The sequence below is a fragment of the Rhinopithecus bieti genome, unplaced genomic scaffold (assembly GCF_001698545.2).
Source record: "Rhinopithecus bieti isolate Rb0 unplaced genomic scaffold, ASM169854v2 scaffold_2244, whole genome shotgun sequence".
Taxonomy (NCBI): Eukaryota; Metazoa; Chordata; class Mammalia; order Primates; family Cercopithecidae; genus Rhinopithecus; species Rhinopithecus bieti.
The window spans coordinates 457,966-476,301 of record NW_016803661.1 but is presented as its reverse complement, the minus strand read 5'-3'; the positions used below and the strand labels follow the sequence as shown (position 1 = coordinate 476,301).

At 35.8% G+C, this 18,336-nt stretch overlaps 1 protein-coding gene across 1 annotated transcript in view; it reads right to left on the bottom strand.

Moving 5' to 3' along the window:
* DACH1 (dachshund family transcription factor 1) overlaps window positions 1-18,336 on the bottom strand; it is a 458,628-nt gene that overhangs the window by 6,466 nt on the left and 433,826 nt on the right. The window lies entirely within an intron of this gene.

Below are 18,336 nucleotides of genomic sequence, written 5' to 3'. Positions count from 1 at the left end.
GATTACTTGAAAGTTGTTAAATAGCTTTAGCTTTTCAGGGCTGCGCGTGGTGGCTCACACCTGTAATGCCAGCACTTTGAGAGACTGAGGCGGGAGGACTGCCTGAGCCCAGGAGTTCCAGACCAGCCTGGGCAACACGGTGAGACCCCATCTCTATTAAAAAATAACAGTTATTAAATGAACAAATAAAAAGGAAATATCCTTAGCTTTTCAGTTCAGCAATCGTATACTAGGATTTTTCTTAACAGTTGAAACATATAATAATCACAATAAAGATCTGCTCCCTCAAAATAGCACACATGTTTGGATATAAAACATAACCTAAGATTAACCAATGAAAACATGTTTTTAATCCTACTGACCTCTTAATTCTGAGCAACGATGTAAAGACATGCAGAAACTGTGTCTAATTCTCTCTGTAGATATATATAGACGTGCAGTCTAAAAGAATTTTACCTCTTTGGCCCCTAACTATTGTTTCTGATTGATACTAAATATTACTATAGTTCAGCAGTAGACATTGTGGTATTAAATAAAGATTGGAACCTCCTAAATCAGGTATTAATCAAATACTAGTATCAAGACCATATTATTTAGGTAAAAATTTATTTCTAATTAAGGATATGGCAGTAGCATATTGACATATTGTGAAGCATTTGTTGTTTTTGTATGGAATATGGCCTTATTTCTTCTGTTTGCTTAGCTTAATTGCACTCACCTGTGGGACCAAACTATGTTTTTCTCAGTTACATTATAGGAGTAATATATAATTATTTGTGATTTCAGCATAGCAGGAGTTTCAATTACTCACTTAGTAAACAAACCTAATAATATTATAAAAATAAACAAAAATTTCTGTCTTTCGTATATTTACTACCACCTGGCTAAAAAATTGGACTGTTCTAAAGATAATTTTGATTTGAATGATTTCTACTACATAAAGCAACATTGATTTGTTTAAAATCTAGTAATAGAGAAAACACAAGTATCCAAAAAGATACTGTTGCTACTTTTGCCAAAGCTTTCTAATTCTTAATCCCTTAATTTATTTATCCCTACTTAGCTCTCTTTTCAATTGTCTCATTATTTGTAGCATGTATTCAATTATATTGAGATTATCATTCCCATTCTCATTTTTAAAAAAAATACACAATATTTCCTAGGATTAAACAGAGGGAAGAGAGACCTTGTAAACTTCCCCAGAATTCAAATTTCATTAACCTAAGTCCTTCATAAACTTTATAAAAAGTAATACTTTGCTCAAAAGTAACATTTCAGTGCTTGCTGTGGAACTCTTAACTCTCTGTAGAATGAAGAAAAGCCACTAAAATATTAAATATAGTTTTCTAATCTTCTGTGATCTACAGTATATTAGGTAGAAAGAATCTAGAAGCAAAAAATGGATTTATACAAATAATCCATTAAGTATAAATACTTGTTTAAAAGACCCATATTTACATTAACTAGTCAAATTATTCTCCATGGTCTACAAAGTGGTACCTAAGCTGGTGCTGCTTCTCCTCTTCAATCCTATCTTTTACTTCTCTCCCCTAGGTTTAGTGGCCTGTCTGTTCTACAGCACACCAAACTCTATATTGTGTTGGAATATTCAGGCCTGTTCTTCCTTCGAGAAGCCTAGAATACAAGTACGCCCTCTTTCTCTGAAAAGAACTCCACTCATTACTCCTCAATACTATCACCGTAAGAATTACTCTATAGCGCTTATCTCACTTTGAAGTCATATAAAGTGAGCCTCCCCGACGATAAGCCCCGTGGAAGAGGCAGCTGCCTCTTTCTGCCAGTATTAGAATGAGAAGGCTTCAGCATGATGTTTGCATTAAAAGATTTTTTTTGGTTTTTGTTTGTTTGTTTGTTTGAGACGGAGTCTTGCTCTGTTGCCCTGGCTAGAGTGCAGTGGCCGGATCTCAGCTCACTGCAAGCTCCGCCTCCCAGGTTTACGCCATTCTCCTGTCTCAGCCTCCCGAGTAGCTGGGACTACAGGCGCCCGCCACCTCGCCTGGCTAGTTTTTTGTATTTTAGTAGAGACGGGGTTTCACCGTGTTAGCCAGGATGGTCTCGATCTCCTGACCTCGTGATCCGCTCGTCTCGGCCTCCCAAAGTGCTGGGATTACAGGCTTGAGCCACCGCGCCCGGCCTGCATTAAAAGTTTTAGTGTGGCCTCAAATGTTAAACTTTTGAAGAAAGAAATTCATTAATATGTCTATGTAATAAAAATTTTTAGCATGTTAGAAATTTTGAAGTTTATCTAAAACTAAATATTTTAAATAAAACTCTCTTAGATTTGTAAAACATGCCAGTAATAAGTATTTCATAAGCATCTTTACCATGGTTCTTATGTAAAACATGTTTATAAAAATTACATAATTATGTGCTCGGCATCTGATCTGCTGTAATTCTACTTTTAATAAATATGTCTCCTATTAAATTTTTGACTAAAGTTCCTAACAAATGGACAGATGTATCAAGCATTAAAGATGTCAGCTATAAAATAGATCCCATCTGTCACATTCAGGTAGTTAGACATCAGAGATCCTCTCCTTTAGAATCCACCAGAGGCAGAAATGCACCAGGCACAGACAGACCCTTGAAGACTGACTATCTTTCTTTCATTTACAGACCCTTATTTTAAAAGCAGTTCTATCATATAATTTTGTCATATTTATTAAAACATACTTGTAGGTCATTAAAAGTCTGTAGGAACAAAATTTTCAACAAATGTTATAATGTTCCAGAGAAGTTACATTGGCCCTGTAACCCACAGTAAATAGTTGCATATGGACATACCCAGGCAACTAACAACAGACTTCTGAATTATGGGGCTGTGGTTCTAACTCAGCCTTCTGTTAATAAACCACTTGAATGAAAGGCGGATGGCAAATGTGCTAGAAAGGATATATGGTCCTATAATTCAAACTGTGCCATGTCTGTATGTTATATAATAATGGTCTCAATATTCTCTCCTTTCCTGACTCTTCAAACAGCAAGAGAAGTTATGGGCCATGGAGAAGACTTTGCAAAAACGAGCTGCAGAAGAGAGATTATTGGAATCCCTAGAGCGTGTCCATGGCTGAGACCTCATTATTCAGAAGTGTGCTGTTTACATCTGGAAACTCAGAGGGCTTATTCATATGTTTTGTTTTAAGGGTTACTCATTGTACATCATACTTACCCTCTAACTAGATAATCTCATTCCTGCCCACCACTTCTTTCTGTATGTGTTTGACACAGAAAAAAATATATTTCCTGTTTGTTCCTTATGCTGAGCCAAGTTTACCAATCAATTATTCCTCGACATCTCAACCGGATGAAAGCTTTACAGTAAGATCAAGTAAACTGGCAATAACGATTATTATCAGTAAAGCTAATATTTTCTGAGCACCTGTGATGTTCAAGGTGCTATGTCTATTTTAAGCCTAAATTTCCCACCAACCCAATAAAGTAATGCCTCTTACAAATAAGGCTATTAAGTCATAGAGAGGTTAAGTATCTTTCACTTTTTCACAGAGCTAGCAAATGGAAGTGCAGCGATTTGACATTTCTGTGAATTCAAATTTCATGTCCATTCTACTCTATCACTTTTCCTCTAATAAGCAACTGGACTGTCCCCGGAAAAAATATGTCTTTGACACACAGAATTATAGGACTGACTCCTAAACACCTAGTACCATTTGTCTCGCTGCCTTGTGGATCTGCTCTTTGCTTTCCTCCTGCGGGCAGGGCTTCTTTTTAGCCTGCAAAGCCTCAGTTGGACAACCTGGAATCAGAACTAGAATTCTTACAGCCCAGTTTCAAAGAAAATATCTTCCTTTAACACAATGATTGTTTGCTTTTGCAAGGGAGGTTGATATGACAGAAAAATCATCAAGCTAAACTTTGTGCATGGGAGTACTTAATTAAAAACTCTGTTCTAATTAAAAGCATTTGGGAGTAGGGGTTGAGCGAAACTATTTAAATTACAAATTCCTAATAGTTTCAAAGTTCATTGTGATGTGATGCTTACAGCTATAATTTGGTGTATAAGAAAGTAACTCGTGTCTAAGAAAGCATTTGGTATATAAGAAGGATCACTGAATAGTTTATTGCGAATGTGCATTTTTGTATATTGTTTGTTACTATGAAGATTAGATCTACAGACAATAAATTGAAGAAAAACTTGTAAATTATTTGTAAAAATGGATCTCAGATTTTATACTACAATCGAAACCATCAAATCAGACCCAATCAGTATACAGATTTTATATATTTTGTTTACTGTGTCTGAGGAGAGAGACAGGAGAAGTCTATCTCAAAATTTCTAGTTTTGCATTCATGGATTAAGTTTAATGTTTGGTTTAATATTTTTGCATGTATTATTATATGAAGTTATTGCTAACATCTAACACATATAGACAGATGCAGAATTTGGCTTTTATTCCATATATAAAAACTAGATTATTAAATAGATTGATCATTTATTTTAAAAACTAATGAGGTTTGTTTAATACCAATCAAATGGCTGGGCATGGTGGCTCACACACACCTATAATCCCAGCACTTTGGGAGGCTGAGGCAGGCGGATCACGAGGTCAGGAAGTCGAGACCATCCTGCCATCATGGTGAAACCCCATCTCTACTAAAAATACAGAAAATTAGTCGGGCGTGGTGGCGGGCGTCTGTAGTCCCAGCTATGCAGGAAGCTGAGGCATGAGAATGGCAGGAACCCGGGAGGCAGAGCTTGCAGTGAGTCGAGATCGTGCCACTGCACTCCAGGCTGGGGACAGAGTGAGACGCTGTCTCAAAATAAAACAAAAAACAAAGTGAAACAAAAAACCCCACTCACATTATATGACAAGATTTTATATCAGATGACATATAAATGAATACAATTTCAAATTGACACCAAAAAATCCAATTTATTCACTGTGAAAATCATGTCAAATCCTTAACTATGGAGTATGCCTGTGAAAGGTATCACACGATGTGCAAATAGATTTCTGTTCCAGTTTTGAGAGTAACTCCCTCACAAACATCCACAAGGATCTTTTACACATCTTTTGGGCGAAGGACTTAACAAATTGTGTTTTCTGTTAGGAAGTCGCATTATTAAACGGGTCATCTATTTGTTCAAAACTTATATCCAGGCACCTGTAATCTAGTGATATTTGCTGCTTTCACAAAACAGTTGTATATGCAGATGCCTCACTCTTCCAGAGCTGAGGAGAATATTAACACAACAGAGGGCAAGCACATCACATCACATGTCCAGAAAGTTTAATATTTACTTAAAGAATCTGAGGTTAATATAAAATATAGTAGCCGTGAGTCTCTCTCAACATAATGTCTTCATCATGTGAAGTAAAGGAAACCAAAATAAGCGATGAAAACAAATGTTAATGATTCATGTGATATTTGATAAGACAACGAAAGGAAGTCAAAATAAAAGCAAACAAACAGGAACAGATGGGAAGGATCTTTGTCAAGTCATAACCCCTCTTCTAAAACCCCCAAAGGAAGAAGCTAATTAAAGAAAATATTGTTTCTTGCTTTTTTTATAATTTTATATTTAGAGTAAGCACATTCTGCTACTGCTAAAGCAAAAAAGCTGAGACACAATGTCTGCATTAAACATGAGAAACATTTTGGCGAGACTGGTGTTCTGAACAGGCCCATTTATAAGAAGATACTGAATAATTATCAATTATTCTCATGAAATGCAGATAGTAACAGTGCAAGTGATTTCCAGACGTTTGAAGACTAATATATTAAAAGCTGTGTTGTTTAAATATAATTAAAAGTAAAACTGAAAAGTAGTAACAGATTCTATGTTTTCTTTTTTTTTTTTTTCTCAAGGTTGTAACTGGGGAACCTGAGGCCTACAGAGTTGGGTCAAGGTGAGAGAGGACTAGACATCATATTAAACCTCATGTCTTTTTATATGCTTTTTCCATTAGCACTGGGTGCTGTTCTAGACAATAAGCAAAGACGGTGTGCAGGAAAGTACAACAACTAGGGTACTTTGTCTGTACACTCCAAATACAACACAGTAAGAAATAGATAATGAAGTGGCTGGGCTCACACCTGTAATCCCAGTACTTTGGGAGGCCGAGGCAGATGGAGGTCTGAGGTCAGGAGTTTGAGACCAGCAAAAAGCTGTCTCTACTAAAAATACAAAAATTAGTGGGGCGTGGTAGTGCATGCCTGTGATCCCAGCTACTTGGGAGGCTGAGGCAGGAGAATTGCTTGAACCTGGGAGGCGGAGATTGCAGTGACCCGAGATGGAGCCACTGCACTCTAACCTGGGCAACAGAGTGAGACTCTGTCTCAAAAAAAAAGGAAAGAAATAAGTAATGAGTTACATAATAGACTAACATGGCCCCACTTATTTGAAATCAGAGTAGATAATGTGCCTTATTTAAAAGGGCTGGTATGCTCATGTTCTCACTCATAAGTGGGAGTTGAACGATGAGAACACATGGACACAGGGAAGGGAACATCACACACTGGGGCCTGTCGGGGGTGGGGGCCAATGGGAGAAAGAGTGTTAGGACAAATACCTAATGCACACGGGGCTTAAAACCTAGGGGATGGGTTGATGGGTGCAGCAAACCACCATGGCATATGTATACTTATGTAACAAACATGCATGTTCTGCACAGGTATCCCAGAGTTTAAAGTAAAAGAATTTATTGCATCATTAAAAATAAAAAAAAGGCTGGTATGAAGTAAAGTTCTTGATTGTGGCTAATAATTAGACCAAAAAATTATTATCACAAACTGCTTTCATATATTTTTCAGTTCTCTTCAAATAAGAAAGTACATGCGAGAACACAGGCTGGTTGAAAACATGTTCTGAGAACAAGAGATCATCTAAAGCTATAAAACACAGTTTGATAAGGTACAGGCTTACCTTCTTTTATTTTGCTTCATTTTATTGTGGGACACAGATACTGTTTTTTCACAAGTTGAAAGTTTGTGGCAACTCCACACTGGGGAAGTGCTCACTTAATGTCACTGGGTCACATTTTGGTAATTCTCCCAATATTTTCAACTTTTTCATTATGATTGTACCTTTCATGGTGATCTGTGATCAATGATCTTTGATGTCACTGTTGTAACTGTTTTGGGGGTTCCATGACCTGTGCCCATATAAGACAATGAACTTAATAAATGTTGTGTGTGTGTTCTGACTGTTCCACCAACAATTGATTGCCCCACTTCTCTCCCCTTCCTTGGGGCTCTCTATTCCCTGAATCACAACAATATTGAAATTAGGTTAATTAATAATCTTACCACAGTCTCCAATGAAAGGAAGACTTGCATGTCTCTCACTCTAAATCAAATGCTAGAAATTATTTAACTTGGTGATGAAGGCATGTCAAAGTCCTAGATGACCAAAAACTAGGCTTCTTGCACAGTTTGCCAAACTGTGAATGTAAAGCAAAAGCTCCTGAAGGAAATTAAAAGCTACTCTAGTGGACACACAAATAACAGAAAGCAAAACAGCCTTATTGCTGATACGGAGAAAATTTGAGTGTTCTGAATTAAAAGATCAAACCAACCATATTCCGTTAAGCCAAAACCTAACCCAGAGGAAAGCCCTAATTTCATTCTGTTCTAAGAAGGTGAAGAGAGATGAGGAAGCTGCAGAAGAAAATTTGAAGATAGCAAGGTTGGTTCATAAGGTTTAATGAAAGATGCCATCTCCATATCATAAAAGTGCAAGATGAAGCAGAAAGTGTTGATATAGAAGCTGCAGCAGATTATCCAGAAGATCTAGCTAAGATCACTATTAAAAATAGCTATACTAAACAACAGATTTTCAATGTACACAAAGCAGACTGCTGTTGGAAGAAACTATGTCATCTAGGAATTTCATAGCTAGAGAGACGTCGATGCCTGGCCTCAAAGTTTCAAAGGACAGGCCAAGTCTCTTATTAGGGCCTAATACAATAGGTGACTTTAAGTTGAAACCAACGCTCATTTACTGTAAGAATTATATCAAACTTACTCACCCTGTGCTCTGTAAATGGAAAAACAAAACCAAGATGACAAGACATCTGTTTACAGCATAGTTTACTGAATATTTTAAATCCACTGTTCAGATCTACTGTTAAGAAAAAAAAAGATTTCTTTTTTTATTTTATTTTATTTTATTTTTTTTGAGATGGAGTCTCGCTCTGTCGCCCAGGCTGGAGTGCAGTGGCCAGATCTCAGCTCACTGCAAGCTCCGCCTCCCAGGTTCACGCCATTCTCCCGGCTCAGCCTCCCGAGTAGCTGGGACTACAGGCGCCCGCCACCTCGCCCGGCTAGTTTTTTGTATTTTTTACTAGAGACGGGGTTTCACCGTGTTAGCCGGGATGGTCTCGATCTCCTGACCTCGTGATCCGCCCGTCTCGGCCTCCCAAAGTGCTGGGATTACAGGCTTGAGCCACCGCGCCCGGCTAGTTTTTTGTATTTTTTAGTAGAGACGGGGTTTCACCGTGTTAGCCAGGATGGTCTCGATCTCCTGACCTCATGATCCACCAGTCTCGGCCTCCCAAAGTGCTGGGATTACAGGCTTGAGCCACCGCGCCCGGCCTAAGATTTCTTTTATAATATTATTGTTCATTGATAGTATACCTGGCCACCGAAGAACTCTGATGGAGATGTACAAGAAAATTCATGTTGTTTTCATGCCTCCTGACGCAATATCGATTCTTCAGCCCATAGACCAAGAAGTCACTGGACTTTCAAGTCTTATGTAAGAAATACATTTTGTAAGACTACAGCTGCCATAGATAGTGATTCCTCTGATTGGTCTGGGCAAAGTACATTGAAAACCTTCTGGAAAGGATTCAGCATTCTACATGCCATTAAGAACATCTTTAATTTATGGAAGGAGGTCAAAATATAAATATTAACAGGAGTATGAAAGAAGTTGACTCAAACCCTCATAGATGACTTTGAGGGGTTCAAGACTTCAGTGGAGGAAGTAACTGCAGAGGTACTGGAAATAGTAAGAGAATTAGAATTGCAAGTGGAGCCTGAAAATGTGACGGAATTGCTGCAATCTCATGATAAAACTTTAATGAGTGAGAAGTTGTTTCTTACAGATGAGCAAAGAAAGTGATTTTTTAAGAAAGAATGTTCTCCTGGGGAAGATGCTGTGAACACTCTTTAAATGACAACAAAAGATGTAGAATGTTCCATAAACTTAGTTGATAAAGCAATAACAGGTTTCATGCAAGAGGAATGACTCCCCTGAAGGAATTTCTATTGTGCGTAAAATGCTGTCAGAAAGTTTTGTGTACTGTAGAGAAATATTTTAGGAAAGGAAGAGTCAATAGATGGGACGGCAAACTTCACTGTTGTCTTATTTTTAAAAATTGACACAGCTACCCTAACCTTCCGAAACCACCACTCTGAACAGTCAGCAGCCATCAACATTGAGAAAATACCCTCCAGCAGCAAAAAGATCACAACTTGCCAAAGGCTCAGATGATTGTTAGAATGTTCAGCAATAAACTATTTTAAATTAAGGTATGTACACTGGTTTTATGGACATAATGCTATTGCATCATTAATAGACTACAGTATAGTATAAACATAACTTCTATATGGAATGGAAAACCAAACATTCATGTGACTTGCTTTACTGTGATATTTGCTTTACTGAAGTGGTCTGTAACCAAATCTGCAATATCTCCGAGGTATGCTTGTAACTACCTTTTAAGACAAAGACAGTAAAAATGAAACCCTGTTCTTTCTATGAAAAGGAACTTTGTTCCAGACTCCAGGTAAGCACAAGTTATAAGGAGAGACCTGAACTTTGGCAATTGGACATTTTGAAGTGGGTGTAACTAGACTATGAGAATTGTGGAGCTAGAAGAGATCCTCACTGGGCAAGCTGATCTGACCACAATGTTCTTTCTAAATGGGAAACTAAACTGATCAACAATCCTCTGAACTGAAGAATGAGAAAAGAAGGCTTTTGAAGATCTACACATGACTATGGAGACACCTAGCCAGTTTAGAGTTATTTAGTCAACTCTAGCCATAGGCAAAATACTTTCCTAAATGGTCAGATCAGCTTACATCATCTCAGTTCCTCCTGGAAGTGACCTTGTTGTCATTATCTTAAAGAAGAGGCCCTTTGCCTGGATTTCAGGTTAAACTATGATGTTGAAACTCCAATGTGGGCAAAGAGGAATTTACTACCAAAGGGAAGCTGATCTCTCTTTACTGGGTATTAATGATATTCTCGTCTGTACTCAAGGATCTGCCCCAAGTGGGGTCAAAATCTGCATCCTGTGATTCTCTGAACTAAAATCTGTTCAAGAACTGAATGTTCTTAAAACTGTATTACCATGACCACAACCAAGCAAAATTAACAAAAATGATGCTGATAATGATAATCATCAGAATCATCAACTATCTATTGTTTGTGCAACAAAGAACAGGCAATTCTATGATTAATGTTAAGAAAGCCCTTTGACAAAGTGTTTTAGTCACGAATGAGTGGCCTAAACTCATGTACACAGAGTTGGGATCCCATATATTGCATTGCTAAAACCTACATGTTGTTCCTGTCCTATACACTTGTCATAGGACCCAGACTATCATCTCTCCGAAGTTGTCTTCCTACACTGACAAGTAAAATACTTCACTATCCTACAGAAATTGCTGGAAGTCTGGCTATAAATCTCCTTAAGAGCAGATAAAATACCGTATTTGTGCATTTCTAGCATCTTGAGCATTGCCTGGTACATGGAAAGGGCTCAATAAAAATATATGGAAGGAACTATCAAAATTAATGTCACAAAATGAGGAGAAGATGGACGTTATGTGACTCTAGATGTTATGCCCTGGGAAGAACACAGCCCCACTGGGATAGTATATTGGCTTAGCATACATGACCTGAGCCTAAACATGAAGAAACATCAGATGCAAAATGAGAAGCATTGTATTAAGAAAAGGACTGTATTTTTCAAAAATGTCAATTTTATAAATTATTTTTAAAAGGCTAAGAAAATGCTCAAGATTAAAGAGACTAAAGAGAAATGACAACTAAATATAACACGTGACCCTAATTTAGATTCAGTAATGAAGGGAAACAAATGCTATAAAGGACATTATTGGGTCAAATGACAAAATTGGAATTTGGATGTCAGATCAGATAAAAGTATTGTCAAAGAAATATTTACTGAGCTGATAAATATACTGTGTTTACATACAAGAGAACATCTTTATTGTTAATAAATACTCCTTGAAATAAATATGGGTTAGGTGATAGGTAAAGGGCCACAATATGTGTACATCTTACTCTCAAATGCTTCAGAAAATATTATGTAGACAGAGAAAATGCTAAAACACATGGAGGCAAAATATTAATAACTGATGAATCTTGGTAAAGAATACATGACAGTTTTTATACTGTTCTTGGACTTCTCTGTAAGTTTAAATTGTTTTGTTGTTTATTTGTATTGTTTTGTCTTGTTTTGTTTTGTTTTTTGAGACAGGGTTTCATTTATAATCCAGGTTGGAGTGCAGTGGCACTATCTCATCTCACTGCAACCTCCCAAGTAGCTGGGACTACAGGCGTGTGCCACCATGTCTGACTGATTTTTGCATTTTTAGTAAAGACAGGGTTTCACCATGTTGCGCAGGCTGGTCTCAAACTCCTGGACTCATGCAACCTGCCTGCCTCTGCTTCCCAAACTGCTGGGATTACAGACATGAGCCACTGCACCTAGCTTAAATTCTGTTTTCAAACACAAATAAAAAAAAAATAGTTTGCCTCAGTGAAATATAATTTCACTATGTCAGCAATATCAGATATTTATTAATAACTAGCTAAAGATTTACCCTTTCTACTATGCACATATACTGTTTCACTGGTTATACGGACAGTGTTCTCATGATAAATATTTTTCCTGCTTAGCAATGAGGTTTTTGAGAAGTTTCTTCAAGTATTAGGTAGGAAACAAATGCTTCATGATTTTCTTAACAGAGTTCTCCAGAAATATCAGGTTTGAAACTTACTGGACAGAGGGTGTGGACATTAGCTAGATTCTAGTCTATTGGTCTATCATGTTTGAATGGTAAATTTACAGTTGTAAAGTTTATGAAGTCTACTTAACTTTATTACCTGTTACTGAGTTAGGACTACATATGCAATGCACATTTGCTAGTATAAGAAATTACTGTTCTGTTTGACTCTATTTGAAATAAATATTAAGTTATCTTTTAAAGGCTTATCAAAACAAAACAAAAGCAGAGCACAGGCCCTCTTTAAAGTTTTGCTTTGCTTTTGTAAATAAAGAAAAAAATTTCTATTGCTGGAGAAATGCTTTGGTAAAGTATTTTTGTGTGTGTCTTCTAATTAAACATTCATTAGTAAGAAGCAAGAAGCCATCAGAGTGGTTAATGTACCAGCAAGTGAGAATGGGGTACTTTGCACTTAGGTTACCTTGTCCTAATTGGAAGGTGAGACCTCCGGATTTCATCAAAGTGAACGACAAAGAAATGTCTACTACTTTCTCCATTCTTCTATTCCTTTCTGAGGGAAAGAAGATTAAGAAACAAGAGTGGAAGGAAATAATCACACAAGTGCAAATCTGATCCTAAGTGATGAACGGACATATTATCTAATATACTTAATTAAAACAGAGCATAGAAGAAAAATGATTTATTCTTTGATCAAATAAGATGTTACAAAGAAGGAAAACAGGGATATTTTGATTCATTTCAAGCCTTTATATCTTTTCAGAACTGCAAGAAACAGAAAAAATCCTATGAATAAATTGAGTTTTCAGAATAAATTTATGTGTTATCTCTAAGAAAAAAACCAAAGGTAGCAATTAGAAGGGCAGCTCTTGTCAAAGCCTAGTTATTTTCTTCTAAGTTTGGAAGGAAAAAAAGTCATCATCTGGCTTTTAAAAGTTCAGCATTTTCTACTTTTTTTTCTATTTTCTACAGCATGACTAATTTGTTACTTTTAATAAACGTTATATTTGTTTAGGGAGGTAATTGTGGGTGAATAACGTTCTACATCTTTAAAGCCTTATTTAATATATTTACACAAAGCTGAACTGACATTCTGGCTTAGTGTTCAACTCGACAAATGACAGGCAAAGTTCAGTAAAAGAGCTCTCAAAACTTTTCAGTAAATATGAGAGTTTCCTAGCTTAAAAAGTGACACTTCCATAGGGAGATAACTTTTCTTTATATCTTATCTAATGAAATCATCAACTGATGTTTAGACGGTATATGGGTGAGAACAATAACATCCTATACAAGAACTGTTAAGTAAGGTGGCCCTCTGTGCACTAAACTTCAACACAGAGGAGACCAGATCAAAGATGTGCAATGTTATATTAAAAAGAATGACTAGCAAACAGGCAAGAAAGCACATTGACAGAAATATCATAACTAAAGGAAGAATATGAGAATCAATAGCATGTTTGCCCTGAAATGAAGCTTGGAGAAAGCAATTAATCCGGCCAATTTAACCAGACAGGGATAAAGTTATTTTCAAAGACAAACATGGACATCTGGACTGTCTTTAGATATATTCCTGAATCCATTAAATAGTTGGAATATATCATACTCCTTGTTCTGATTCCATTCTCACTAGGGTGCTTGACAGTTTTATTTTCTGAAGAGCCTTCTGTGGTAGGCATCCTCTAAGATGATCAGCAATGCCCCTGCCTCCTACAATTACAGCCATACGTGATACCGTCTCCTTGAGTGTGGGTTGTACCTAGTGACTTGCTTCTAATGAAGAGAATAAGGTAATAATGATGGGAGGTCACTTTCAAGATTAGGTTCTAAAATGACTGTATCTTGCAAGTTGCAGGCACACCCTTCTTCCCCAGATCTGTTCACCTGCTTGATCTGATGAAGCAGGCTGCCATGTATTGACTTGCCCTGTGGAGAGTATCATGTGGCAAGGAACTGGTGGTGGCCTCAGGCCAATGGCCAGTAAGGAACCCAGGCCCTCAATTTAGCATCCTTGAGGACAGGAGGCATGGCAACAGCCACATTAGTCAGCTTGGAAGTGGAGTCACCCTCAGTGGAGTCTAGAGATGACTATAGGCCTGCCAACACCTTCCTGTAGTCTGGGGTACCCAAAGCAGAAGGCCCAGCTAAGCTAGTTCCCGATTCCTCATACACAGAAACTGTGAGGTAATAAATATTCTTTTAAGCCATGAAGTTTTGAGGTAATTTGTTGTGCCACTAATAGTCATTCTGTAATAGAAAAGATGTGCTGGTCAATGTCAGAGGTAAATATTTTAGTTCTTGTGGGTTTTAGTGTGTTACTATCTCTGCTTTCTTCTGAAATACAGAGAAGATTGCTAACATAACTCCAGATCATGTGAACTCACCAAACCAAATGCTACCTTGTGATTTCTCCTAGAAGCCTGCCTGCCTTTCAGAGGAACAAGGCTAACTTGCATGTTTCCCAGAACATTTATCATTCTTAATGTGCAAAAATCAAAACAAACATCTGATTTGCTATTAAAAAGATAAATTATTCTAAATCACAAACTATTTTCACACTTTTAAAAGACTTGTTTTGTCATACACACACAAACACACACACAAACACCTCTCCATACATAGAGATAAATAGATATATGATATATCTATCATATATCATAGATATACGTCATATATCTATCTATATATAGAGAGAGTCTATATAGATAGATATAGATAGATATATCTATATCTACCTATATGTGTGTGTGGGTATATATATATATATCTTCTTTAGTAGGTGGACATAATTTGTTTGTATTACCGTAGGGTGCTTCGATTGTACTGGGAATAAAAATAGGTTTTCCTTAAAGAGTGATGATATTATTTCATGATATCTGGTGGCCTTCTCAGGAATAAAACCAATAATTGGCAATAGTTTAATTCTCAGATCAAAAATATCTCAGAATAATAACAACCACACCAGGTCACTAAATGGACTGTGACAGAACTTACCCAGGCAATTATATAGGTCCCTACTGCTGAAGTTGTTACAGTTTAATGAACTGACAACAAGCAAAAGAGGAAAAACCACATTCCAGATCTTTCCCTTAAAAGCATCTAAAAAGATACTGGATTGAATGAAACAAGGCAACATATTTCATGTTCCTGAGAACTTTTGATTCAGTGATGGTAATTGGCTGAGATCAATTTTGGTTAAATCTGGTATCTTGCAATTTTTAAAACTATTGTTTATCATACTGCATATTTTCTAAGGAGACAGACCTCATCCTTTGCAAATTGCTCATGAAAATATCAACAAACTGGTCACAAACAATAACAAATGTAAGACACTAAGTGCTTTCTAAAATTGAAAGCAGTAACAATAAAAAAAGGCAAAATGTCCTATTACAAAAAGCTGTAAAGCTAATAGATAATTTTGCAATTTACAAATTGTCTCTATCTCTAGAAACGAAGAATTTCAGGAAACATCTTAGCACTATGGACTTAGAATTTACATCTTTTGAAAGTTCCGGTTTATTCTCAGCATATATTAAATTTCACAAGATTGCCAAACTTCTTTAATATAATTTCAAAAAAAACCACAAAAACTCTACAACTAAACATGTAAAGTATATTATAATAAATGTGCATATATTTAGAAAGAAGATAAATGCTGATATATGTATATTTCATGCCCATTGTGAAATTCTGCCCTGGGTCATGGTAACATAGGCCACTATTTCCATTAAAATTAATAGCTCGTGGCTGTGGTTACTGTCAGTATTGCCTTATTTTCCCATCACTAGTGATTGTGACATGAATAAAATTAACTTATGTCACCATGTAGATTATTATATCCTGAATTAAGGTTAGATTTCGAGAAGCATTATGAATTTAAGGAATTCATCTAGGCTTAGTTCTAAATCACTTTATAATAAAAATCTTTATTTTCCCACCATAGGAACTCTATATTACTCTTTTAGGGCTAATTCACAGTTGCGCTTGGATGATAGCAAACTGTTCAACCCAACATGCTGATTTTATCTTAAAATCCATGGTACTCTACATTGATTTCAACTGGACAGATTTCAGTTTCATTTCTTCTCAGGAAAACCTACTTGCATGGCTCTAAGAATACTAACTTCTAAGTCCTGGATAATAAACATTGCCTATTTCCCCATCAGGTTTTTGTAGCATCTCAGTGCCTGTATAAAGAGTTCAAAATTGTACAGCCATCTGTAACAGCTCTAGTTCTTTACAAGTTCAGTGCTCTGATAAAAATTCTAAACGCTGTAGCCCTAAACAGACACTTGATGACTCTATTACCAAATGTACTGTATATAAGAGATCATGAGGTTCCTAAAGCTTAAAATGCAGTGTGAGAATAGTATTATTTTGGTATGACATACATTTTCTAGTGATAATTCGGGCCACTATTACATGAGCATGCTTTTCTTTATTTACCAAGACTAAAGAATAAGTATAATTTTTACTTTCCCTTCATCAAAATAAGAATGCATTATACTGTTCAAATGACTTCAAAAAATATCTATGCATCGGAGGGAAAAGCTTACAATGAGAGTCAATTATTGTTGCTTTTTTGTTTATGACTCTATTCAATGTAAGTTTGATTACTTGAAAGGACTGGTATCCAACATATTGCTGTATGAAACAATATCATGAAAAATACATGTCTCTTAATGCAAGAGTTGAATTGACAGTTTGTCATAGATAAAATCTGCAGAATCAACAAAGATGCAAAATAACTAAGTCAAAACATGAATTATATAACATAACACTCTGTATTTTTATCATTCACTATTCTAATTTCATGTACGTAATCTAACACTGTAAATTTCTTGGTCCCAGTTTTATTACACTCACTTTCCTGGACAAAATTCAAATCCGCCCTTTCTAACTCCCACACACAAAAAAAGCTGCATTATGTTTTATCCATTTCTAAAAATTATTAGGTCATTGATTACATACAAGTCTAATGTAACATGTTCCAAAATGTTTTAACTCATAGCCATTTGAACATACTTTGCTTCCCAATGTTGCCTTTGTTGCTCTTATTACTGCCTTTTCTTTGTGGAAGGATGAAGTGGGGAGTGACTTGACTCACTTCTCAGAATAATAAAATCAAGATTATGCAAAGACATTCTATATTTTCAATACAAGAGATTTTTGTCAGCTTCAATTATGCCCAAAGTTGTGTCTCTCATCTGGACTTCACATTCCAATGCCTGCTTCGTATCTCCTGAGGTGCTTACTTTACAACTCTATCTAAATGACACATTGTCACATCACACCCCATATTAGTAAGCCAAACTAATCATCATCTACACCAGCCTGTATCTCGTTTCCAGATTATCAACTTCAAACACAGCCATTTGGCTTTTGCCTTTTCTTAGTACTACAATTTTACTTACCCCTTATATTTCAAATGCACCTTCTTACTCTATTCCTTATGTGACACCAAAGGATGAACCCTCATTACCTCTTTTCTGAAAATCTTTTATTTATTTATCCTTACCTATATGAATACCTTTTATGTAATGTGTATATTATTTAGAATTTACTATATTGATTTCAGAATTAAAAAAACAGGAGGGGCCAGATTTTAACTTTAATAAAGATTATTTGTGAATCTCTCCAATTCCACACTGAGAAACAATCATATTTATTTATTTTCTGTTTGCAAAAATTTTTCAAAATATGTTAATAATATGGCTTCTCAGAAGATCTAGACTAAAATATCTTGACTTAAATAAATCTTCATCAATCAGCCAGTTGGAATGTACTCTGCCAGTTGCCCGTACTCTGAAAGCAATTTATTTACATTTTAGAAGTACTGGGTTAAAGTGAATACTTTATTAAATGAGAATTCTAGAACTTTTACATCTTTTAGGGAAAAAATATCAAAATTTCTAAATTTTTAGATTTTACTTATTAAATCAATTTTAGGCTTAGATGCATGCTTCCAATACTGTGTGAGTTCTTACAACCAACAAAGCTAGAAATGAGTTCTACTAGAAAAATTGGAAAGTATGACTACCTAAATATTTTATAGAGTATAATGACTTTTAAATATTGAGATATGTATATACATGATATAGTTTTCTTTGGATTTGTTAAAATTGTTTCTGTTTCATATAATAAAATCTAATGCACAAGCATTTCATACCTTTATATAAATAAAATTCGACCTAAAATTCCTGCCACTCTGAACAACATCTTGATATCTACAACTATATTAAAAACAATTAACTAAATATGTATTTTATTTGAATTATTTGTTTTTGTATCTCCCACTAGATTATAAGTGAATTCGAAAGGATATGTCTTTTGCTTTTCTTTCTTTTTTTTTTT